Consider the following 26,326-nt stretch of genomic DNA (forward strand, 5'->3'; position numbering starts at 1 on the left):
AGATGAATTTTCATAGACACTTCTGCATTCATTGTTATGCTTTCTTTAAAGCTTAGGAAGGAAGACTGTCTAGTCTATAAAGAGATCTAAAGTTTAAAAGAGAGGTGCCAGGCTTGATGGTCCATGTCTGTAATCCCTGTAAGCACTGGAGAATCCGTTGTATGGGGAGTTGGGGCTAGCCTAAGGCTATAGCAACTTTGAGAACAGTCTGGAATACATGAGATTCTTTCTCAAAAATATTAATATGACTGTGAGCTTGCACGCGTGTGCACGTGTATGTTTTTAAACCTTCTGACTTTGGTATCAGAGTAGAGCACCAAGAAAAATTCAAGTTTTCATTTGTCCTAAAACAATTCTGAATTAAAGTAGCAAATAATTCTCAACCAGTTCACCCCCAGAACCTTTTCTAGTTTTAATTAAAAGTCAGTCGTGCTTTTAAGAAGCTGAACGCTCTTTCTATATGTTCCTACTTCTGGAATTTATATGTAGGAAAGCTTATTTAGACTATTTTTTATGTGTATGAGTGTGTTGCCTGCCTGCATATATATGCCTGGTCCCATGGAAGTCAGAAGAAGGTATCCTAGGTACCATAGGATCCGATACCACGCGGATGCTGGGAACTGAACCTGAGTCCTTTGCAAGAACAGTAAGTGCTTTTAACTTCCAAGGCATCTTTCCAGCCCTATGAAGAGCTTTTATTGGAAAATCAAGGAATACATTGACCAAGTTGACTGTTGATTTTATCACAGGAGTCGAATTGTTTAATGTAAACAGAAAAGGAGCTGCTTATAAGATAGGAAGGAAAAGAAACCCAGAGGTTAGGCTGTAGGATGGGGACCCTGGGGCAGGCTTTCCTGGAATCTGAGCTGGCTTTGTTGTTAACCACTGAGCTTGAATCTTTCTCTTTAAGGGGTCATTACTGGGCCAGAGATGTAACTCGCTTGTATAATGCTTGCTTATTATGCATGAGGTTTAGTTTTTGATCCCCTACATTTCATAAACTAGATGTGATGGTTGTTTCTGTAATTCCAGAAACAACCAGAAATTCAAGGTCATCCTAAGCTACATACCAAGTTTGAGATCAGCCTGGTATACTTGAGATCCTGTCTATATCACTACCACTACCACTACCACCACCACCACCACCACCACCACCACCACCACCACCACTACTAGTAGTCATTATTATAATGACTGTTATCAGTATTTTTATACCATTATTAATTAACACACTTGTTTCCATCCGTCTGGTAACTTGGCTATACATTTCTATATGCATGTGCATGTAATGGTTTTATTTTCAAATGTTCCTGTTGTTTTTGTTCTCATTTTAATCAAACATTGTTAGCTGTAGAAAATAGAAGTAGGAAGAAGAAAGACAGACAATAATGATGTCCTTTCAAATATTTCCATTTTTACCAATATTAGTCAGCACTTGGGAATTTCACGTAAATTACGTGCTTGCTCATGCTACAGCTCGCAGCTGGTGTTCCTGATGAGAGTGGCCACTCTCTATTTTGTGGACAGTTGCTTACATGGTTTTAGGCTGAATGAAGATTGAACCTGGCTTCTACTTCACAACTCTTTTCCTTTCATATAATTCTCAACTACTGCAATTACAGTGCAGAATGAGTACAGGAGTCCCACTGTTTGAAAATAGCAGTGTTGACCAAACTCCAGGACACCTGCCTTTGTGTTCTCTAATCACTCCATCTGAGGCCTTCCACACCCCCACCCCGTCTGACTTTGCCTGGGGATGTCTACCTATCTCGGTAACTCTATCGTTAATTGTGTTCAGGTTGAGACAGGATTAAGGTTTTTCCAGATCTGTACTGCTTTCCGTCTCAGGCAAGCCACACATTTGTGCCCAGAATATGCAGCAGCAGAGATGTGCTGCCACAGCGATTCTGTGCTGCTCTGATTATCTGTGTCTTTGTCTTCTGCGAGACTGAATTCTTTGAAGGTTGAACTATGTTTTGTTCATTTATTCTCTCATTGTCAAAAGTAATATTTCATACTTCTGGTGAATTAGTGAGTGAACAGACTTAGATAATTTGAAGAAAACTGTCCAATAACAGATACAGGGTACGGAGAGGAAGCGTAGTATTGTGGTAGCCCCTCCTACACAGCATGCAGATATTGTGGTAGCCCCTCCTACACAGCATGCAGATATTGTGGTAGCCCCTCCTACACAGCACACAGATGCTCTGCATTCAGAAAGAACTCATGACAGTTAAACAGTCACTCCAGACATCACACATTTGCACAGAGAAAAGAAAAACATGCCGAGTCTGATTTATGGGAAGTCCTCAGATTTCATACATTTGGCTTTCTTACAACTCACTGTGCTGGTCCCTTCTGAGTTGGATTCTGTATACTGAATTTGGACTCTTGTTCATGAACAAATGCACATTTCAGGCTATTAAAGACCGCCATTGCCAGCCAACTGACTAAACATTCAGTTTCAATGGTGTCAACGTGTTTATCTGCGGTGGAGTGTGTATTTGGATGAGCATTTGACTGATTGCAGTGTACCCTTACTTTGTAAAAGAACGGAGCAAAGTGGAAGTGCTGAGTATGAAGAACATCAGGCTAGAGAAAGGTTGAAAGCCAATATATTGATGAATCTTTGGACTTAAGACTAAAGTCCAATTTTAAAGCATTTGTGCGAAATGTTAGAAATATATTTTTGAAGATCATGCTTTTATAGCGAGGGACAGAGGAGATGGCTCAGAGGGTAAGGTTGCTTGCTATGTAAGCATGAGATGTGGGTTCAAATCAGCACCTACTAAGTAGCCTCTTGTAATCCAAGCAGTGTGGAGGGGCAGAGGCAGGGGAATGGCTGAAGCTTCCTGGCAACCAGAGTCACTCCAGGTCTAAGAGAGGTAAGAAGGCTAACACTCCCACACACCCCGTACCCTGTGTGTGTGTGTGTCCGTGTCCGAGCGCACATGCACGTGCGTGTGTATGTACATGTGTGTAGGTGAAACACAAAATTATAAAAAATATAGTGAAATTGTTTTAAAGTATTGGGTACATTGAAATCTAGTGTTACTTTCATCTTTTATGTGTACTTCAAGTGTTAAAAGTAAAAATGACCCAAGTTCGCCACATTTTTGCCTTATCTTGAAAATAATCAATATTGGAGAAGTGACATCTTCCCCTGATTGCCTTTCCAGCTACTTGCTTGGTTATTGAACTATTTTATATTTCAGGTTTGTTAAAAACACATTCCTCAATTGCTGAGTGTTTTGACATGTCCAAGTGTAGCTAATGTTCATTTATGGAATAATGTATGACTTTATCTGGTGTTTAGAATATGCCAAAATCATCATCTTGTGAGACAAATCAGATTTCCTTGAAACATTTTTATTCTTCATGATGGATGTAAAAAGTAAAATTCTTCTCAAAGTGGTTATTTCTTTTGTTTAGATATATTCAATAATAATGGATTTGCTTTCCCTCAAGTGCTTTTACTCGGTCAGAACCTTGTAAAGGGGATGATATTGCCCACTTGTCCAGGGATGAAAACCATAGGAATGGACCTGGTGGGAAGAGGGTGATGGCGGCCTTTGGAGGTGCCCTACCTAAGTGATAGATCCTTTCTGTGGGCACTTAGACTAATCTGTGTCCTCTGAGAGAGGTATGTTGTTTCTTTATGTTCTAAGATTCCTAGTTATTTCCATCCCTTGTGCATACAGAGGCCATGGTTGTACATGTGTTCTTTCTGTGCTGGTCAGGAATTGTTGGGTGGGTCTGTGGCTGCCAAGGCCATGCACTCTTCTTTCACTTTTGTCCTTTGTTAATGTTTTTGCTTCCTTCCTCACATTAATTTCAAGACTGGATATGCGGACTGTGGAGATGAAGAATCTCGGTGGTAGGCGGTATTCAGGAAACTCTGTCTTTGTCATTTATTTAAGCCAGGGTGTTTTAAGAAAGCTTTATTTGAGCTGGAGAAATGGCTCAGCAGTTAAGAGCACTGACTGCTCTTCCGAAGGGCCTGAGTTCAAATCTCAGAAACCACATGGTGGCTCACAACCATCCGTAATGAGATCGAACGCCCTCTTCTGGTATCTCTGAAGACAGCTACAGTGTACTTACATAAAATAATAAATCTTTAAAAAAAAGAATGCTTTATTTAAAATTAACAGGCAAGCATGTGAGCAAACCAAGAGCGCACACTCGTGATTGGCTTCAGAGGACCCTATGCACTGTAGCACATTTCCATTAGGAGCGGGTGCCTGTGAGTTTGCTTTCCTTCTGAGCTTTTCTACATCCTTACACACAGTTCTCTGGAGACCAGATGTGTTATGTTTTAAGGTAGTTATTTAGAAAGCAGGAGAAGGATTTTGCAGTTTATCTTTTTTTGCTGGGTGATCTGTTACCTGCCCTTAAGTTCTTTAGGTGTACAGTGAAAAGCTACTGCCTGTGTCTTTGTATGAGTTAACCTGGAGTTCTGTGACCTGTAAAATTTGCATGAAGAAGGCAGCTGTTCCTTTTCATACATGAACTTTAAAGTCAGCTTGGTTTTTATATGTGTTGGTCCATATAGTCATGACAAAGTGAGAGCACGAGGCGTTAGCAGTTCCCTTAGATTTTCACGTTACACATAAACCTCCTCGCCATTTCAAGCTAGTAAATGTAAAACTTTATCTATAAGCACCAAAAGCTTTGTATTTGAATGAAAGCCCCTCATTAGCTTAATTTAAATGAAGCTGCTGTAGTTGTTAATGTAATTTCTATCTTTTGCACAAGTCACTACTTTGTATGACTTTCTTTACTGATAGTAAACCGTAAGGGACATTTATAGTTTAATATTAATGTATTTCCCCTTGATTTTTTAAGTAGCAGGTTGTTAATTTTTTAAGCATATCAACTGTAGCATAGTACAGTCCTTTGAGGGAAATTAGTAAAATGAGGATAAGATGGATACAGGAATCCAACAGCTTGAAAATCACTGTTTGACCAAAATCTCTTTTGTATTCCCTGCTCTGGTTCTATTTCAGTAGTCCTGGAAAAGTGCCTGTGTGCTATTTGCAGCGAGATTATAAAACTGAATCATGATTTTGGTGATGGAAGCCAGAGCATGTGCTTCCAGCACCCCAGCTGGCAGGAAGCTCTCCCTAGGTTTATGAATGTAGTTAGATGGCCCCCAACTGTTTACAAGACAGCAGAGGTGAGATCTTTGATTGACAAGTCAGAAATGCATTAGATCATTCTCTCTGCCATTCTCTGGTTCATGCTGTTAAAAATGTCAGCCTCCAAGTTTGAATGGCAGCCTGAGGGCCTTAGAAGCTTTTTGTTTTCTGAGATGGAAACACAAATTGGATGTGTGCCTGAGCGCTTCATCCTGGGCTGTAATTTCATCTTTTAGCTAAGAACCACAAGGTACATGGGCAAAGCACCCTGTAAACAATAATACTGGGGAAAAAAATAAACAAGGTCGTGTTTCTGGCACGTTGATCCGATGGTGTCCTGACCTCCATCACGTTGAACATCTCCACTCTGATTGCCGTTCCCTTTGGCATTACAATGAGAGAGAGAGACTGACACCGAGGGGAAGATTTAAAGTTGCAGTGCCGTTGCTCATTCCTTGTATTGGTCATGAAATATTGAACTGTCAGAATGTGACACTTAGTTTTTTAAGCAACCTTTCTTGTTTGAGGTGTTCACAGTTCATTCCTTTCTCCCCTATTTGTCCGCTTTCGTTCATAGGGTTGGAAGTAGTGGCCTTAACCACATAAAAAGGGACAATGTTAAAGAGAAGTGGCGCCAGCAAAGCCAAATGAACCTAACACTGGAACAGAAACAAGCTGTGAGGATAAAGTCGAGTCAGTCCGTGGGTCTCAGGGTTTCTGGAGAACCCCATCACGAGGAAGAGCCACATTAGGTCTTTCATCTGTGTCTGCAGCAGGAAGTCAGGAAAGCCGGTGTGGACAGGTGTGAGTGGACAGTGGAGTTGTCTGCTCCCCGCTGCTGACCGCACTGACGTTGTTCCCCACTGCCGACCATGGCTGATGTTGCTATACAAATACAAGTTCACCCACTGTGTGTGTGTGTTTGTGTATTGGTTAGATTTTTTAAATTTTGAATTCCATATGTGTAGGGCGTGTATGTGGAGGTGAGGACAGCTTGCCACAGGCTCCTCTCCTCTCTTTGTGGGGTTAAAGTCGGGCTTCTTGGGAAGCCCCTTTTCCTGCTGAGCCGTCTCACCAGCCCCAAACCTACACTTTTTTATTTTATGTGTATTGGTGTCTTGCCTGCATTTATGTTTGTATTAGAGTATGGGTTATAGACAGTTGTGAGCTGCCATGTGGGTGTTAGGAATCGAACGCAGGTCCTCTGGAAAAGCAAATATACTCTTAATTGTTCGGTCATCTCTCCAGCCCAACCTCCACTATTTTGATATTACTCAAATGGTGAATTTATCAAAGAATGAAATTTTAGTAAGAAAAATACTTCAATATGCAAAATTTGTATTTTATAGTAGCGCTTAAGAAGAACTGTTTTGCTTACTCCAGCGTTTTGTCTGTCTGCATTTGCACCAAGTGTGCACAGTGCCCGTGGAGGCCAAAAGATGGTGTTGGATCCCCTAGAACTGGAGTTACAGGAAGCTGTGAGTCACCGCATGGGTGCTGGGAACTGAATCTTGGTCCTGTACAAGAGCAGTCAGTGCTTTTTTGAAAACTTGAACTCAGGGCCTTGGCCATGCTCACGTGCTCTGCATTGAACTAAATCCTCCTAATACCTCCTAATTTCTGTCTTAAGGTCATGATGGGAGACAGGAGATAGAATTACAGAATACAGGCCCACTCCCCTGTATCCAGAACTGCATGCTACTTTTAGAAATCGAGTGCTTAGAGAGGAAGACCCAAACCAAGGACAGTAAGAACGAGTCTTTGCTGTTGTTAAGCATTGTTCTGTAGTTTGAAAACACAAATATTGGCGTAACACTTGCTTATAAGCTATAAGAACCCACTGTCTAACTTAGTGGGGGATTTTAAAAAAACTCTTCTGGAAATTGATTTCTCCTTCACTGATTTTCAGAAGATGAGAGGAGACAAATCTTTCTGTCTGTCTGTTTGTTTGTTTATCTATTTCATGTATGAGTACTCTTCTGTGTGCCAGAAGAGGACAGCAGATCCCCCTATCTATGGTTGTGAGCCTCCATGTGGTTGCTGCGAATTGAACTCAGGACCTCTGGAAGAGCAGCCAGTGCTGTCAGCTGCTGAGCCACCTCTCCAGCCTGCAACCATTCTTTTAAATAAAGAAAATCTGGAATGTAAGAAATGATCCTAATACAGGGGGGGGGCACAAAATTTCTTCCCATGCTGTATTTATTATAAATGCTTTAGCTAACAGCTCAGACGCTGAGGGCTTTCACAGCATCATACCTTATGAGAATTAGCTTTGGGGTTGGAAAGATCACCAGAGGACAGCATGTCACATGTCCTCTTTACGATTGGTTTTTGCCAGGGAGTCATCCAATCTGTGCTGATCTGCACCCCTGTTCGAGAAGTGTCGTGTCGACACGAGGTTTCTTTCCTTTCCTTTGTTTGGTGTATTAGATTTCTTTCAAGGAGTCAAACTTTAGTTCACTCATTGTTCCCGACAGTGTTTTGTAGTAACATGGAATAATTGCCCATAACCAGTTGTCTCCCATCCCCAGTATCCTTGGTTTTCCATGTGCAGAGTCAGCCAGTTTTGAAGCCGAAAATGTACTTAGGCCTGTGATGTGTACCGAGGAGACTTTTTTCTTGGTATTATTCCTTAAACAATACTGTACAGCAGTTATATGAATAACGGTTGCAATTTAATAGGTGTTAAGTAACCTAGACATGATTATCTGGGAGGCCGTGTCTCCGCTGTCTGCAAAGCTATACCGTTTTTGAGATTCCTATGCTTTGCTAGGAGGATGAGGAATGGAGGGTCCTGAGACTGATCTGTCTGGATTCTGAGTGACAAGTCTGTTTGTGTGTTGAGAGCTGTAAGATTGCTTTATCCACATGTTACCCACGTGGACTGGTTCCAATTCTGTTGTTTCTTTGGAAGATACCAGCCATGATTTCTGGCCTTTTCATAGCCATATTTTGGGATCAGCATTCTGGTTTTCCTCCTGTGAATACACCCCCATCTTGACACCGCCATCATTGCAGTATGGAATGCATGGCTACATACACTGTGGCAAGAACAGCAGACAGTAAGAGGCCTGGGAGTGTGGCTCAGTGATAGTGTGCATGCCAGGGATATTGAAAGCCTCAGGTCCAAGCTATAGCACTGCATAACAACAGGAAAATCCTCTACAATTATATTGTGTGAAGTATAGTGAGGTAGAGTTGGCCTTTGGTGGGAGGGGTTTCCTCTGGCTTTGTTTGTTTGCTTGAGACAGGATCTTACATTGTAGCCCAGCTGGGTCTCCTACTTGAGATCTTGCCTTTTGAGTACTAGGCATTTTGTTATAAATATAATTTAGAAAATGTAACTGAATTACTGCTGCCTAAAATTCTATACTTGTTTACGTTGATGATAAGAACCTTTCTAAGAGGCTAGCCTAGGTTTGTTTCCTTGTCTTTTCCTTGAAGTCAGAGAAGCATATGTAAGCACTTTGACAAATGATGTAATGTAGTGGTGTTATCTGAGTCGTACAGGTATTTGAAACCTAGCTCCAGTTCCCAAAGATGGGGAACATCTGCTTAGAGGTATTGTAGAGCTCCACAATGCACTAATTGAATTACTCTTTTCTGGAGTTGTTGACTGCTCTAATTGAGAGAGAGAGAGAGAGAGAGAGAGAGAGAGAGAGAGAATATTCCAGCCTTAGTGGGAGAAATGGTAAGAGCTATGACTGATGGTGTGTACTGTGCTGCTCTCTAATGGCAGTCTCTGGAACTACTCCATGGTCTCCAGGGAAGAGAAGGTAGTCATGTGATTTAGTGACCTTAGTCTAACCCACCCTGCTTAGTTCAAAAGGTCCTCAAATATGTTTACAATTATGAATTGAGGTGGGGGGAACATCTGATTAATTTCTTATGGCTAACATGTATTTTATTAAACAAAGACTTTTTATGAACAAAAGTAATTATTCAATTGAATTAAAGTTTTCTAACCTTTAATTTGTAAAAACTGATTCTGGCATTTTTTCTGTATAAATTGTCTTAGTGTACTAGGCAGGATGAATAATACAGGTTTAGTAGTATTCCTGAATATAACTTCTTTCTGGTGGTCAGAACTACTTTCCAGCAATGAGCAAATAAAGGTGATGCGAGCTGGGCACAGCACAGAACTGTAATTCCAGTACTTGGATCCCGGTATTTGAGACCAGCCTGGGCTATGAGGCCTTGTCTCAGGACAAAGCAAAACAACCAAAGAAGTTATGAGATCTTGCCAAGTATATGGTTCTGCTTACATAAAATGAAAATTTTCTATAGGAAAAATTAATTACTAGATGGCTTAAATATAATTTTAACATAAATTTGGGTGTGTTTGAAACCCTCCACAGTGAAGTAGGTAATCTTTTCTGTCTGTCTGCTTGCTCCTTCCTTCCTTCCTTCCTTCCTTCCTTCCTTCCTTCCTTCCTTCCTTCCTTCCTTCCTTCCTTCCTTCCTTCCTTCCTTCTTTGGGGCAAGGCCTCAGGCATCTCAGCTGAGGCTGATTTGAACTGATTATTGTGGCTAAGGCTGTCCTTAAATGCTTGATTTTTTTTTTTCTTTTTTGCTTCTACCTCCTAAGTGCTAAAGTAATAGGCATTTGACACCACATTTAGCACAGTTTAATAATATCTAAAGACATCATGCAATGTAATTCTGTGCAGCACAGAAGGCAACAGAAGACAGATCAAGCCTGGAGCGATGATGATACACACCTTCAGCCCCAGCACCGAAAAGTAAGCTCCAAAGGGATCTCTGTGAGTTCAAGACCAACCTTCACAGCAAGTTTCAGGCCAGCCAAGCTACACAGAGAGATCCTGTCTCAAACAAAACAAACAAAATAACAACAACAAATGGTCAGACAGTGATGGTGCACACCCAACACTCAAGGGAAGAGGGAGGCAGGTCTCTGAGTTAGAGGCCAGCCTGGTCACCCTGATCATAGCAAGTCCCAGGACAGCCAGGCTACACAGAGCAACCGTGTCTCGAAAAACCAAACCAAACCAACAAAGCATTATGAACCATATTGTGGTTTAACTCTAGGCATTCTAACTTGTAAAATATCTCTTAACAGAATGATACATTAATATGCAGATATACTCATATAATACTCACTGGATATATGGAATGTGTGTGCACTGCCATTTCATTAGTCAGAAAGTGCCATTGGGTGCCTTTTTGACCTTTTGAAACTTTTTTCTTTCAGTTGAGGCAAAAAGCACAGAAAAACTTGTAAGTTTTTTCTTATGGTCTTCATTACTAAAATACGTTTGAATTTGCCAATATTCTATTGAATATGAATGTGTGTCTGTAGGGTGTGTATGTGTGAGTGTGCATGCACATGAGCCAGATTGACAGATGTCATCCTTCATTGTGATCCATTGTCATCATCCACTTTTTAAGATATATTTATTTTATGTGCCCTGGTGTTCTGCTCGCATGTTTGTGTTAGGGTTCCAGATCTCCTACGAGTGGAGTTATAAAGTCATGAGCTGCCATGTGGGTGCAAGGAATTGAGCCAGCTCCTCTGGACCAGCAGCCAGTGCGCTTAACCACTGAGCTCTCTCTCCAGCCCCCTATTTTCATCTTTTTACTTCGGCTGGATCTCACCAGTCCTGCAACTCTAGCTAACCCGAAGCTTGCCCTTGGGTTTACTTACTCCTTTTGCTAGAAGCACAGGCTTAGCTCTGATTACCCATGCGCCATCTCCTTAGCCCTGTGAATATGCCAATATTTTGGGTCCATATTGTTGTTAAGACCGAGTTACATGTGTTTCATATATTAATCACTTTGATAAAAACAGAGAGAAATAAGATATGTAGTTTGCTTGCTTGCTTGTTTGAGGCAGGGCATCATGTAGCACTGGCTGGCGTGTAACTTGCTACGTAGACCGGATTGGCCTCAGATTGTCAGCGATCCTTCTGATTATGCCTCTGCCTCCACAGTCCCGAGACTAGGCTTGAAGCACCATTCTTGACATTAACATATACTTGGTATAGTGTAACACCTCTGACATCATGTAGATCTAAATCCTACAAATAACAGGGTCATAACTCCACTCAGCTCACCTGTATGTGCCAGCTGGGGTTTTGTTGTTGTTGTTGTTGTTGTTTTTAAATATTGGGCATAAATTAAGATTCAGGCACTGGCCTCAAGGAGCTTTTAGTTAGTCATTAAACATATATTGCAAACCTTTGTACAAGCTCTGCGGGGAGCTTTGTGCATAAGGGGAGGAATTACTGTGAATCCCTGTTATCTCATTCCCTTCCCCATTCATTGCGCTAAATATGGTTTAATAATAGTAGTCTAAGAAAATAGTGTACTTATTATCATATCCAGCATAACTCATCTCAGCAGAAAAGAATGATTGATACCCTAGTATGTCTCTTGGAGTAGTTTTTCTTTCCCTTTGCACATCCTTTCAGGGTCTCTGGGGACTTTGGAGATGGCATTGGCTACAGTGCCTCCTGCTGGTGGGTAATTTTCTGTTCTTCTCTACCTTTGCTGGTGCCCACTTACTTGGGCTTTGAGAATTACTTCAAGTCTTCTCCTATCGATGAGTTTGTTCCATTCAAGGTAGAAAGGACTTCTTTTAAACAGTATTTCTAAAGCTTAAATCGTCTTGGGACAAGCTCTAGATATAAAAATTCATAGGAACCCATTTTTCACAGAGTGTGGTAACTCCTTGCCATAGTGCTAGTGTGTTACAACTCACAGTGGCCAGGTTGTTCTGTAAATTAAACCCTGACAGCCGCCCTCAGGGGAGCAGCCAATGTATTTATGATGATGTGCTGATTACACGAAACACACTGCAAGCAGAAAACAGCTGCAGAGAACAAACCCCTTAAAAAGAATACAATTACAAATAGCACCCTCAGTATTTCTAGTGGTGAGTGTAGAATACAGCATGCTAATGCAGTTTTCTTACTTAGTCTGCCCGAAAACAGAAAGTCTGAAGGAGATAAGTTAATTCCGGTTGAGTGCACACGCGGTGTCCACGTGGCAGTGCACAATTCCCTTCCCGAGCAGGGCTAGTACGCATGTTTCAGGTGTGGAGGGGCCGACATGCTGCCTCTCCCATTTTTGTTACTGGGTTTTACAGTGCTTTTCTCTCATACAGAAAGGTATGGCCTTGAGGGGTCAAGGGCCATGGAAACTTGAAGGATAGTACACAGTAATTGGACAGGGGGACATCTAAATTGTGCTTAAATTTTTCTGGAAAAGTTTGATGTTGGGGTTCAGATATCAACATTTTATTTGAAGAGCTTAATATTTTCATAATAGTAACGAGGGTGTTTGCCCTTGGAATTAATAAAAGAAATTATGACTCTTCGTGGTAAGGTCTTTGTGATGTTATAGTCTGTTTTTCAACCTGAAATAGCTGGGATTCTGGGAGAATTTCAGAAGAACTGGGTCTCTTGTATGTCCCTTTCAGCCCTTCCTGTTACTAGCCTTGCCCACGTAGGAAAGGAAAGGAAAGTTTTTCGTTCTCTTTGCCTGAGCTTTTCTTTCTCTTTTAGAGTTAGGGGCCAGTCTCCATAAAAGATATCTCAGCTGCTGAACATGCTAGCCAGCCTCTGCTTAAATCAGTAGAATAAATGTTGATCGCCCACAACATAAATTTTCTGGCATCAACTGTAAGGTATATCAGTGAGACGTAGTGATTGGAAACAGTTCACTTCACCGCCTGAAACTAAGAATCAACTCCTCGGTGTATGGATCACTGGTATGTAATAATCGACTATTATTGGTCTGTCTGTTGGTCGCTTTTTAAATCAGTTTGGAACCTCCTGGAGTTATTTTCTTGCTCTGCTGACATCAATCCCATGTGGCAGAGGACTTGTGTATAATCGCTTTGGTTTAATCAATAGAATAATTGATAAACCAGATAAGATTTAAACTGATTATAGCTTCAACAGAATTCCCTGGAGGCCTTGGACTCTCTTAATTTTGACATGTGTGTTGTGTACCCCGAGGATGAAGTGCAGTTTGAATTATCTGTTTTTATTTGCTTAATGACGGGGAGGGTGTTAAAGTCAAATGTTTAATTAACCCAGCAATGGGCTGCGTTGTCACTTACACACAGCTGATTGAGATATCTCATGGAGAATACTGAACAGGAATGATAATGTGGCACCGGGACGGAAGATTGCTTTTGCAATCCATTTGCTGGGTCACTGCTCTGAATGTCTTATTGGATGAAAGGCATTCAGCCTGGAGAAAGAATCCAGCATTTAAGTACATTTTGTTCTATCCTCCCCTTTGCCCCTCCCTACCCTGAAGTTAACTAAAACAGATATGTTCTAGGTTTAATAAGCCATTCATGTACTAGTAAGAGATCAGAGTAGCCAGTAGCCCCGAGCTACATAATTTCCTGTGGAAACAGAAAAATCCTACTAGCCTCTAGGGTATTCTAAATGTTAGCTCTTTGTCCCTCACATCTCTGTCCCATGCTGTTGTTGTAGGTTGCCTTTGCCTCCCTGTCTCTTGCCTCTTTCTGCAGTATTTGTTAGATGTGCAGTTACCTCTAGGGCCACAAGCAGACCTTTCCCCCACCCCACAAAGCAGCAGTTCCCAAGTGTAATTTTGCAGCTGGCTCTTCTTTGCCTGTATTTTCTAATCCAGTATTTTAGTACGTTAAACTATTCAGAGATACGAAAACCTGAGTGATATTTTTTGCCAGTTTTATTATGTGAACACCAGTACCATATTGTATTTGAATTATTATTATTATTGTTATTATTTTGGAACGAGGCACTTTACTTTGCCATACAGGACTAAAAAAACTAGGCCAGTAAAGAGTCCAATAGTCTGCACTACAAAAAATGCATCCTAGGCACTTGGCGTTTTAATGACTTGCTGTAGCCTACAAAATAAATAAATATCTCAAACTTTATAATCAAATGGAAAATTCTCAGGCATACAAGGAGAACTTTTTAAAAAGGAGTCACCATAGTTTTCTTTTTGTAATCTTCTTACAGTTTTTTTTCTTTTATTCCCTCAAAGATCTAAGCCAAGGATTTACTAATTTTTTTTTTCTTTAGTAATTTGTATTCCAGAGAGCACAATAGGGAAAAGGATACGAGATTGATTTTTTATGTGTGTCCTCCTGAAAGCATAGTCTGGTGGGGTTTCAAAGCAATAGAAGCATGCAGCTAGTTTCCAGGCGCAGGTTGGACTTTTGCGGGTCAAGGCAGACCAGACAAGTAGCTTATCTTGAGGGACGCAAGTAATAGACCAAATATAGAGCAGCTATTTCAGGAATCATGTAGGTCATTTAATTATCCATTATGATTGAGTGGCTAATGCTCTTTTGGCAATTACATGACCTCTGTTATTCTTGAAACCTTTCCAGGCCCTCGTGGGTCGAATGACCCACCAGTCAGTGCTCTCAGACTTCATTCCACGGAGAAGAAAAGGAGATGCTGGGAAGCACTGGCATTTAGAAATGACTGCTCTCTTTACTGACCACTCCCCAGAATGTCCTTTGTACAGCAGGCAGTGAGAGGCAACTGGTTTTGAAACCAACTGTTTCTTCATTGTCTGCAGAAGCAAGGAATAGACATTGATTTTTCACAGAGGGAATTTTGGCAGGACACACTGATGCCAAGAAATTGAATATTACAGATTTCAAAGCTTTCTGCTATAACATTAAATTTAGTGTTTTGTATATGTTAGACTCTATAGTAAGCAAAGCAGTTTTTAAATTTTAATTCCATAAAATGACAAAATACTGTGGGTGATACCTTAGACTAGTTTTTACTGAAAAGATTATTGATTAAAATTACCCTAACTTAAATTTTGGTGAGAAAAAATAGCATTAAATTGAATGGCCACTTTAAAGAGCTAGACTGGGCCAAGTTTTTCAGCCCTAGAAACCAGACATTTATAAGAAGAGAAGAGTTTGTAATTGTAAGGAATATGTGCTCGGTGGAAAAACTCACTGGAAAGCAATAATAGAATATTTTTCAATAATAAAGGAAGGAAGAGAATGATCAACTATGGCTAAGTTCCTAATAACATTATCAGCATTACCCATCTCTGTCTTCTTTCTGGCAGCTACTTATTTAGTTGGGCTTGTTTTTATTTTTGTTCCAAAATGATGATGATCAGAACTATAATATTCAGGGATATTAAATTAATGTTTCCTCACTTATTTTTTTAATCAACAAAGGATTATTAATATTTCCAAAGAAAATTCTTCATTTTTACTAAGTGACAGGAAATAATTTTATAAAAGTAATCTAGGTTTATGGTTGTACATCTACAAAACAGAGCCTGTGTTAAATAGTATTAGTATAAGTTGTAGAGTGTCAGGAATGTAAACAAAATGGTGTATAGTTGGAGAATGGACGATTAGAAAGCATGTGACTATTGTCCAGCATTGCAACAACTGAAGACTACAGACATGCAAACAACATGCAAACATATCCTTTTAAGTTGTCCTTTTTTAAATAGGGAGGATTTCTACTGTTAAGTCCTTCTGTTGGAGAAAAAGACTTTTGAAATCTGTTAATTGTCAAAGAGCACTGTATTAAACAAAGACACAACAAGATTACTTATTCCTAGGAAAGTAAAATTACTTCATCGTTACAAATAAATATACTTGTGTACTACTACTAATAGAACTCCAAGTTGTGATTTGGTTTTATTTTCATTTTGTTTGATAACGTTAGCTTTAACATTCAAACAAGTCAGTTGTCAGTGGGTGTGTATAACCTTTGGCCTGTCCAGAAAAGAAATGTCCTTCACTTAAATTTTAATTCCTAGTCCAGTTCTCCCTCCATGTTAAACTACTCAGAAACCTGACAATCCAGGAGGTGTCGTTATGTTAGCTGCTTTCCCTTTAAAAACATAATCCACCCCTTTCTATAATAGATGGTATCAAAAACGAGAAAGCAAGGTTTACAGTAAAAACAAAGGTTAAAAAAGATCAAGGTCAAGTATATGAATATAGTTAGCATACTTAGCATCTTAAGAAAAAGCAGAGAGTATAAAGTGTGGTGCGTACAAGCTGCTGCTTCTTCTTCTTCTTCTTCTTCTTCTTCTTCTTCTTCTTCTTCTTCTTCTTCTTCTTCTTCTTCTTCTTCTTCTTCTAAACATGCCTCTGTTCTTTAAAACATACACTTAAAGAGCTATGCAGGACCAAATATTTACAAAAACCAGTGAGAAGAACAGTTTGTAATTGTAAGAAATATTTGATAAAATAGTTAATTTTGCAGGGTAATAAGAATAGAACAACTTGTTAATAATAAAGGAAGTAAGAGAATGGTCAAATATAGTCAACTTTATAATTATAAATTCCAAACCCAGAACACAAAACAGTCAGTGTTGTTTGTTTTGTATTGTTCTGTAATTATTTAGTTAGGGTGCTTTTTATTTTTTTTTTCCAAATTGATAATCACTTGGAGGAAATTAACAAGTTGATCAAATCTTAAATTTTTTTGAAGCTATTGTTGAACTGTAAGTAACATCTAAGCAAGGAAGATACCCAAGGTGAGGAAAAGAATTTAAAAGAACCCAGAGAACGTACGAGGAATGAGCATGCCAGAGGTCTCAGTTCACTGGGGTCTGGGTGGATGGCACAAAGGCTCTCTAGTTGCTGGCCTTATTTTGAGAAAGAAGAAAGATCTATACAATGTGTATAGATACCTTTTAGTTATAAATTAACCAGTTATTCATAGGAGAGGCAAATGTTCACCTCTTACTCACATGCAGATAACTGTGATGATCTCTGGAGAAGATAGTATATAAAAATGACAGCAAGGAAAACTGTGGCATACATGAAATTCTCCCAAGTACATATTCAGGAGGTGTAGTATCGTGAAGAGGGCAAAAGACTCTTCAATTGCTTTTAAACTTAAAAGTTTGTGCAGAAGTAAATTAAACTCCTTGTGGTTTGGTCGCATGGTAGATGTGCTTGGCCTTTTATTTCAACCCCACATTCGCTTGGCAAATGTATCTTAGTTTACTGTGCTCGTTTAGCCTTATGGGTTGATTTTTGGTTTCCTTTTTTTGAGGTGGGGAGGTTGGTTTTGGGTTTTGTTTTTGAGACAGGTAGTCCTGACAGTCCTGGAACTCAGAGGTCCGCCTGCCTCTGCCTCCCAGAGGGCTGGGACTAAAGGTGTGCACCACCACCACCCAGCTGCTTTTGTTTTTTAAACCATGAAATATATGTATGAAAATATTTTTTAAAGGAATATTAGTTCTGGTCTGACACACAGGGGTCTACTTTGTTGTTCTATTTCAGTTTGAAATATTAAGCCGTGTTATTAGAGTTTGGTGACTGCATTGTCATGTTCAAGTGAATAAAATAATTTTAAAAATTCACAGCCTACAGATCTAAATGGGTAAGGAATAAAGTATGGTTTGATTTTCAATTGAGCCTTTAGAGCCCAGAAACTTAGTTTTGTGTTTACATAGACTGTTATTCTGGTGTAGCGCATGTTAATTAAAAATTCTTATATATACTTAGAGTCATTGCTAAGTTGATGTTCAGATCTTTGATTAAGAAGACACAAAGCTAAATATGTTCAGGCAGCTGTCATCTCTCCTCTTCAGAAAACAGAGATGACTGTTTTAGCTGTTTTGGGGAATGGTCCCTATATTGATTGCTGCAAATTTGTTTTTCTCTTATATCTATGCTTTAATGATAAAATACTATCGTCTTGATTATGATGCTTGTTGACTTGAAAGTGAACAAAAGCAACATTGGCGCCTCTTCTCTTGTCTCCCCCAGAACAGCTCCTCTCTGTCTTTATCAGAGCATCTCAGTGCTGAGCTGAGCTTGTTTATCTTAGAAGAGCAGGAGGCAGGCTTTTAGGGAGTGAGCTGCATGTTCCAGAATAACAGGCACCAATGCTGTTTGGCTTGAAGAACATTTGATCTCTTACATTAACAGCCCATGTCACTGTAATAGCGAGTACAGTCAGGCTGTTCAGTTTTCTATTATTTTAGCTTTGAAATAACCGTTAGTGCTGCTCCAAACTCCCTGTGTATAAAACTGTACACTGGCTGTCCCCCAGGACTCGTGAGTAAACAAGGTGATATGTGTGTCCAGAGGGAGGATATTTTGTTGGCTTTGTTTTAAATAATAACTGTCCCTATCTGAAGGTGTCCTTTCTGACCCGTGGTGTGCTGCATGATGTGTGTGCATTTACAGACTGAGCAGTAGCTTGAGCAGATTTTTGTTTGTTACCAATATTTGTACTTACCGCCTATTAACTTGGAACGTTTATATTTTCTTCTCTTAATAGTGAGGAATTTGGGATTTCTGAAGCATATCCTCAAAGATTGTTCACACTTTCTCCAAATAAACAGTTTGCACAATAGTTGTTGCAAACAGGCAAGCATGAGTTTAAGAACTATGTTTGTCAGACTCTAATACTATTTTGCTTTGTCTAAATGTTCTGCTGATAATTTCTGTGTTGAATAGTTTGGCATTTGGAGTCAGGTTGTGGTATTGAAAGAATAGAAAACAGAATTTCTGAAATCAAATTGGGTTTCTTTTTGAGAAAATCTCTTCTTTTAGTGACAGACTGTAGCCTGTTTTAATCATGGTGAAACTGGCTGGGATTATTTAATTCCTTCCTTCCTTCCTTCTTTCCTTTATTTCCTAAAATTTGTTTCCTCACTTTTATTTTTCTTGCATAATAAAATACTGCTAGACCACCCCAGTACTTCTAATTTAATATATAAACACACACATACACACAGCTAACACAAGAATAATTGGTTGAAAGGCAAGCATCTACCCAGGGAATTGTTCTAAATACTGAATGTGTCAGTGTGTTTTGACATGACGTATTTGTAATATCTGTGGATACAGAAAGCACTTTCTGTCTTAGCTGTAGGTATCAAAGCAGTAGTGTGTTTTTAAGAGTTTGTGCTGTGCAGATTCTGGCTTGTGAGGTAATGACAAGTGTTTGCCTGCATAGACAATATATTTTTCTCCCTGAGGTCCCCACACACCTAGTTTCCCTCAAGCTCATCATCTCTGTCAGGTTAATCAATAGGCACCGTATGGCAGAGGGTCAGTAATCAGTGTCATCGTGCCTTTAAATCGTGTTGAAAATTTGCTTAAAGCCTGGGCCAATTAACATCGAGATGATGAATGGATGGGAAGATGGGAAGAGCCTGCCGCTCAGGGGCTTTGTGAGGAGGAGATGCTCAGCTGTTGAGCAGCAGACACCAGCGAATAAAATCAGCCATTCATGTGAGCTCAGTCCACCCACTCTTAATGATAATGTCAATCTAGCAAAATATATACACATTGGAGTTGTCATGAGTTCATAAATCAAAGGAGTTTGTCAAAGGCATTCAGATTAACGAGGCAGCAGCAATAACAAGTCAAATTTGCATAGAGAATTGCTTGAATCTCAGTAAATTATGATCCTGTTTTTCATTTGATTATTTGCTAATGTCTCAAGAGGGAGAATGATTATATTAGCATGCAAAATCTCCTCCAGAAGTAGAAATCTGAGGTATAGAAGACCAACACACTATGACAATTAATCAGTTTCTGTATACTAGCATAAATGCACAAGGCCCAGAAATGAACTTCTTTTTTATTATTATTTCTCCTTGCTACTGATCCAAATGGTTCAGCTTGACAGAGACTTTATATTGCTTTAACAGTGTTCTGAATTGTGCCTGCAGGCAAGACATAGTTATGCAGCTATAACCAACCTATCCATCTGCCAACCAGATTGGAATTCTCCTATCCAAGGCTTCCATTAACCCCCACTGACAGCTCCAAACAGGATTAAGAATTTGGAAGCATAAAAAATAGTTGTTCTTTGCAAATACACACAGTCCCTTTGCATTTTGAGAAAGGCTGCATCTGTAGTATTCTTATAATTAGCGTCAGACAATGTAGCAGGGGGATCAACCCACTTGGCAGGTTTTTTGACTTCTGTCCTAGGGAGGAAGGCAGTGCAGATGGCAGTTAGTACTCTTTGGTTTCTCCCAGGGAGCACTTTCCATTCTATCTGGTTCCTACCACTATGTTTGGATCTGTGCACCGCTGAAAAATAGCACCCCTTGAAAGCTTGGACTGGGGTTCCGTAGAAGTTAAACACTGTGTGCAGACTTTGTTTGATGTGGCTGTGGCTTAATAGGGTATGCCAAATGGTAAACTTGCCAGAGAAGCTATTGTCTGTGGAAGCATGCCAGAGAGGATTATTTTCTGAGGATACTTCAGGTCTTCCCTAAAAACTGGTCCTTGGATAAGAACTGAACCTTCAATAAGCTTCTAGACTTACTTACTTCTCCCATTAATCCCAGGAAGACTCGTTAATTTTTTTTTCAAATGCAGAGTGTGGTGGGCTTTTGTTTGGTCTTTAGAAGAGAGTACCTTACTCTGTAGCACTTGCTGGCCTGTGACTCACTACTCAGACCAGGCTGCCCTTGAACTTTCAGTGATCCTCCTGCCTTTGCCTCCCAAGTATTAGGATTGCAGTCATTTTCTGGCCAGCTCTGTGTGTGTGTGTGTGTGTGTGTGTGTGTGTGTGTGTGTGTTTTATGTCACCTTTCACTGAAGAGTTTTTATTATTTTTTATGTAGCTAAATTACCTTTTAACCTTGTAAAAAATAACTTTTGTTAATGTAAATTGGAAACCATGTGTATGTGGAGGTTAAAGTTACTGCCAAGTCACAGGACAAGTTGTGTGGAAACAGTATCACTTCAGTTCCTAACTCACCTGCAAAGCTCACTACATGATTTTTTTAGCTGGGTATTAGAAACAGTCTTAGGTTCTTTTCTTCATATGTGTTTGCCATTCTACATGACAGTGAACAGTTGGATTCTGAAGTGCTTATTTGTGTGGTTGTGTGTGCATGCACATATGTACAAGCATGTACATATCATAATGAATAAATATATGGAGGTCAGAGGACAACTCTTGGTTGGCTCTCTCCTGCCACCTTGTTGGATCTGGGAATTGACCTCAGGTCATCTCTAAGGGAGTCTCTCTCCCCTATCAACTGTCGCTGGCCTGAGTTCCACCTTAAAAGGGTTCAGATTCAGGGTTGAAATTTGCCAGCATCTACCTGCTTTGCTACGATAATAACTGAGTCACATACTCATTTGAATTATTACAGTGAAAAGTGTAGCATTGGGACTAGAGCTATGACTCAGTGGTCAGGGGTGTTCTGGCTGCTCTTCCAGAGGACCTGGTTTTGATTCCCAGCACCCACGTGATGGCTTACAACCTTCTGTAAGTTACTTCAGTCCCATGAGATCCAGCAGCCTCTTTTGGCCTCCGTGGGCATAATGCACAAACATATAGACAAAATACACAAATACATTAAATATGTTAAGTATTAAAAAAAAAAAAACCCTGAAGCACAAGTCAAAAAACATTACTTCTAGGTTTGAAACTTGTGATTTTACTTCTAAGTGATGTCTTTTCAGACTGGCCTTGAACTTACAACTCACATCGATATTTCTCTCTCTGCTTCCTGAATGCTGGGATTAAAGGTGTGCACCCCATACCCAAATGGGCCTTATTTATTTATTGAGCATCTATTGACCCTATTTTCTGTAATGTGTTGAGCTGTGGAGAGAACTATGATGGTATTTTAATTGTCACTTGAGTCAAGATTTTTTTAAATTTACATTTAATTCCTCCCTCCCTACCCCCTACCTCTCTGTGTGTGTGTGTGTGTGTGTGTGTGTGTGTGTGTGTGTGTGTAGAGGCAGGAAGTTAAATGTGTAAATGCTGGGGCACTCATAAGATAGCTTGCAGGGGTTGGCTCTCTTCCTACACTGCAAAGGTCCCAGGAATTGAACTCTGGTCATCAGCCTTGGTGACAAATATCTTTCACTGCGCCTTCTCACCAAACTTGGAATTGAGAATTGAGACTTTAGTAGACAAAGGGTTAGGAAAGCAGGCTCTTATCATACGCGGGGGTGATTCAGTTAGCAAAGCTGTGATGGCATATTTATAACTCTAGCACTTGTTGTCTACACACTGAGTGCAGGGTCATCCAGGCCCTAGAACAAAACTGTGGCCAAAGAGAAAGAGCCAAGTATGATGACACATACCTGGGACCCTAGCATTCAGGTTGAGGCAGGAATATTGTCACAGGTAGAGGCTGGCCTCAGTTAAATAGTGAAGCTATGTCTGAGAGGAAGGAGGGGAATAGAGGAGGAGGAAGAGTAGAATGGGAAGGGAAAAGAATGAAAGAAGTAGAAAATTGATGAATGGTAAATGGTGTGTGCTTTGTGGAAGTTAAATTGGCCAGATTACTAGGGTTCTAATGTATTGAGTTGGGGACAGGTAAGTAGGTACCATAAAAGTTTCCATCTTTTCTATGTAGTTCTGGCTGTGCTGGAACTTGCTATGTAGACAAGCTGGCCTTGAACTCATAGGAATCCACCTGCCCCTGCCTCCCAAGATTAAGGTCTGCACCACCATGTCTGATTTATGTTTTTTGAGCTGCAGAATAGCCTTCTTAGCATGGCAGTCCTGGCCATAGGCATGGTCTGTGTCAGGTACTAGAAGCAGGGCTGTCAGAGCTGGTCCGTGGTGAATGGTGGTGTCTGGGCTGGAGAAGAGGCGGATGGGATGTAGAAGTGTCTTAGAATATTAGAATAGCAGCAAGGGAAGAAAGTCTCTGTTGATAACTCAGATCTGCTGAAAGAACAAAGTACTGAGGAAATAATAAAAGAGATGCTGAGTAATGGGAACCAAATGGTGAGGAGCTGATTAGAAATGGTGGGGAGGGGTTAAAGATTTAGTATGCTAAATTTGGATGTGCTGATTTTGAGACAGTTTATCATCTGACTCCTTTGTGAGATAGGTCTTACTATGTATTCCAAGCTGGTCTTGAACTTGTAAGAGAGTCCACCTGCTTTAGCTTCTTAAGTACTGGGATTAAAGGCATATGCCACCATGCCATCTCAGAACTACCTCTCCCCTCCACCCCCCATGGCTACATTTTTATTGCCAGTTACTTCTGAAGATATTTTCAAAAAGAAAAGAAAAAAAAAGCATTTGTGGTCTGCCTAAACAGTATCTCACTTTTAAAAATTATTTTCTTTATTAATACTTTATCTTCTTACTCCACCATCCCATCTGTTATCAATATTATGTCTGCAGCCTGGGCTATATCTGAGACCCTGACTCAAAAAACAACACACCCAAAAAAGTTAAACTTAAACAAAAACTACATCTCTTTTTAATTGTAAGCAATTTATCTAAGGTGGAAAAATACTTTTGGGGTTAATATCAAAGGTAAAAAGCTATATAGAATCTTTTAAATTTTGTTTTTTAATCCCGCCTGCCTCCCCCCCCCCTCTCTCTCTCGTGTGTGTGTGTGTGTGTGTGTGTGTGTGTGTGTGTGCACGTGCATGTGTGCGTGCTTCATGGCTTGTGAGTGGAGGTCATATGACAACCTGGGAGAGTGAGTTCTCACCCTCCACAGTGTGGGCCCTAAGGATGGACTCAGGTTATCAGTCAGTCAGTGTCTATAGCTTTGATAAGATCTTACTTACTGGCTCTAGAATCTTTTTCAAAGTGCTATTGTTCACAGATTTTTTTTTTTTCAGGGAGTTTTTGCTCAAGGACTACAAACACATTGAACCTATTGTTCTCTGTAATGAGGTGTTCTGGCTGTTGGATAAAATTATCAACAGTCATATTTGCTTAGGGTTTTGTGACAGGATGTAAGTTTCGGGTACTGAAGAAGTAAGTTTCTAGACTGTGTACGGAATGCACAAAGCCCTGGATTTGATTCCTGGAACCATGTAAAGTCATATTTGCGGGTGTATATGACTATGTCCAAGCACTGGGACAGTAGAGACCAGAGGATCAGAATTAAGGTTATCCTTGGCTACAAAGCCAGTGCCAGGAGAGATGGGCTACATGAGAGAGCCTGTCTCAAGAGGAATAAAAAAAGTCTCAGTTAAATTTGGGGGATTTTCTTCCCAAAAGTTTTGACTTACAGCTCCCCTCTCACCCTGCTTCTTATTTCTGTATTTTTTTCAGGTTTGACCTCTGTATTGTTTTTCTCCTCACTTTGACAGAATAACTGACAGAAGGAAGCAGCTGAGATGAGGAGGCCTTTATTTTGGATCACAGTTTAGAGTCCATCATGTCCAGGAAGCAAGGGAGCCTGGGGACACTTAGTCTCTGGCATCAGGAACATGTGGTGGATGGTCATATTGTGAAGAGAGGCAGGAAAAAGAGATCTTAGGCTTTAAGCATTGCTGAGCCCACCTTCAGTGACCCACCACTGCTAAACCATGTCTCTTCCACCTAGGGCTAGTAACCTCCCAAGAGCAGTGCACCAACTAGGGACCAGGCTGGAACACGTGAGTTACAACAAACAACAACAGCCTAGTGTTTCCTTTCTGACAGAACAGTACAAATCATCCCCTTATATTCTTTACACGCAAGTACCAAGTGCTCATGCTGCCACATTCTTGTTATCTCCATGCATGCACACTTACATTGACATGCTTTTTTCTGAACCATTTGAAAGTTAAAGATTTACTACATAATGTAAGATCAAAAGCAGGAAATGGAATGTGTAAAGAGATGGACGTATCCCTATCGTAGATTAGGACTTGACAATAAAAAGAAGGAGCATGGTGGCTCATATCTATTACTCTAGCACTTGGGAATCCAAGGGGTGCTGTGAGTACAGACCAAGCTGTGTGAGCCACAGTGTGAAACTGTGTCTAAAATGAGGGGACCAGAAAAGGAAATAATAATTTATATAATAATAACCTGAGGGCTGGAGAGATGGCTCAGCAGTTAGGAACACTGACTGCTCTTCCAAAGGTCCTGAGTTCAAATCCCAGCAACCACAATGGTGGCTCACAACCACCCATAATGAGATCTGATGCCCTCTTCTGGGGTGTCTGAAGACAGCTACAGTGTACTTACATATAATGAATAAACAAACAAACAAAAAAACTCTGAGTAAAAAGAACAGATTCACATGCTCATGTTACCTGAGTGCCTTGTATGGCATTTTGGAAAAGACAAAATAATTGAGCTAAAACAAAATAACTGATTTTCAGTGGGGAGAAGATTGACTGTAAAGATTTGAGGGAGTGGTAAACTTGTCAGAGCTTGACTGTGTTACAGGTACAAAGCTATATACTTCCCCCCCCCCAAAAAAAAATCCATGTCTTCACATAAGGAAGAATGAATGTTGCAAAACATTCTAGAATTTAATATTAGCATATCTACAAGGTCTTACTTAGATTTTCCCCCAGTTTTTCATTATTGGCCTTTATGGGGGGAAAAAAAAATCTCTGATCACATATTAAAATTAGTCGTCTCTGGTTTCCCTTTACGAAGGAACTATTACTCATCTACTCTATGACTGACGTTGTTTTTTTTTTGTTGTTGTCATTGAATTAAGGATAGTTACTTTTATAGGATTTCCTTCATTTCAGGTTAGTCTTGTCACCTTAATGAGTAGGTGGGGCTGTGCCCGCACACAGGTACACGTGACCACTGCACTTATGTGTGGCCATCACCTACCTCCCACCATGTTGGAGACAGGATGTCTTGTTCACTACTGTGTCTGACAGGCTAGCTGGCCCACTGGCTTGTCTGCCTCCTATGCAGCAGGAATACTGAGATTAGAGAAGCTGTACATGAATTTTGGGGATCCAAACATAGATCTCTATGCTTGCATGGTAAACACTTTCACCATTTAGCCATCCAGAGTAGATGTTTTCCTGTTTGGGTCAAGGAAACTAACTTCAAAGGTGATTTGTTCATCCTAAATATGTTCATTTATTTTAACTTTTCCATTTGTATGTGTGCAGGTGTTTTGTCTGCATGTCTGTCAGTGCACCATGTGTGTGCCTGGTGCCTATGGAGGTTGGTAGAGGGCATCAGATCCTCTGGAACTGAAGCTATAGACAATTGTGAGCTGCCGTGTGGATGCTGGGAATTGAACCCTGGCCCTCAGGAAATGCTTCTGCAGAGCCATCTCTTAGACCAAGAGATTAGTGCATTATTTGCCAGATTTCTTTACTGTAGAGTTACTATTTTTTCTTAGTATCTTATGACGATACATTCAGAATTATGTAACAATTTTACTATTTATAAAAAGTGCACCTACTATTTTAGTAATCTGCTAGTTTAGTAACCTCTGGGTGATTCTTCCCTGTGTCAACTAGTTCCTCTTGAGTTTCTTGACTGTAACTTAGTTTG

The 26,326-nt window shown here is 40.2% G+C and overlaps 1 protein-coding gene across 10 annotated transcripts in view; it reads left to right on the forward strand.

Moving 5' to 3' along the window:
• Btrc (beta-transducin repeat containing E3 ubiquitin protein ligase) overlaps positions 1-26,326 on the forward strand; it is a 166,427-nt gene that overhangs the window by 60,677 nt on the left and 79,424 nt on the right. The window contains exon 1 of one of the 10 annotated variants that reach the window (XM_029472468.1): positions 17,971-18,187. The exons of the other annotated variants lie outside the window; for them this stretch is intronic. The gene's annotated coding sequence lies outside the window, so the exon portion shown is untranslated. Of the gene's footprint in view, positions 1-17,970; positions 18,188-26,326 lie in introns of those variants that run through there. 10 annotated transcript variants of the gene reach the window in all.

Source organism: Mus caroli, chromosome 19 (assembly GCF_900094665.2).
Source record: "Mus caroli chromosome 19, CAROLI_EIJ_v1.1, whole genome shotgun sequence".
NCBI classification, from domain to species: domain Eukaryota; kingdom Metazoa; phylum Chordata; class Mammalia; order Rodentia; family Muridae; genus Mus; species Mus caroli.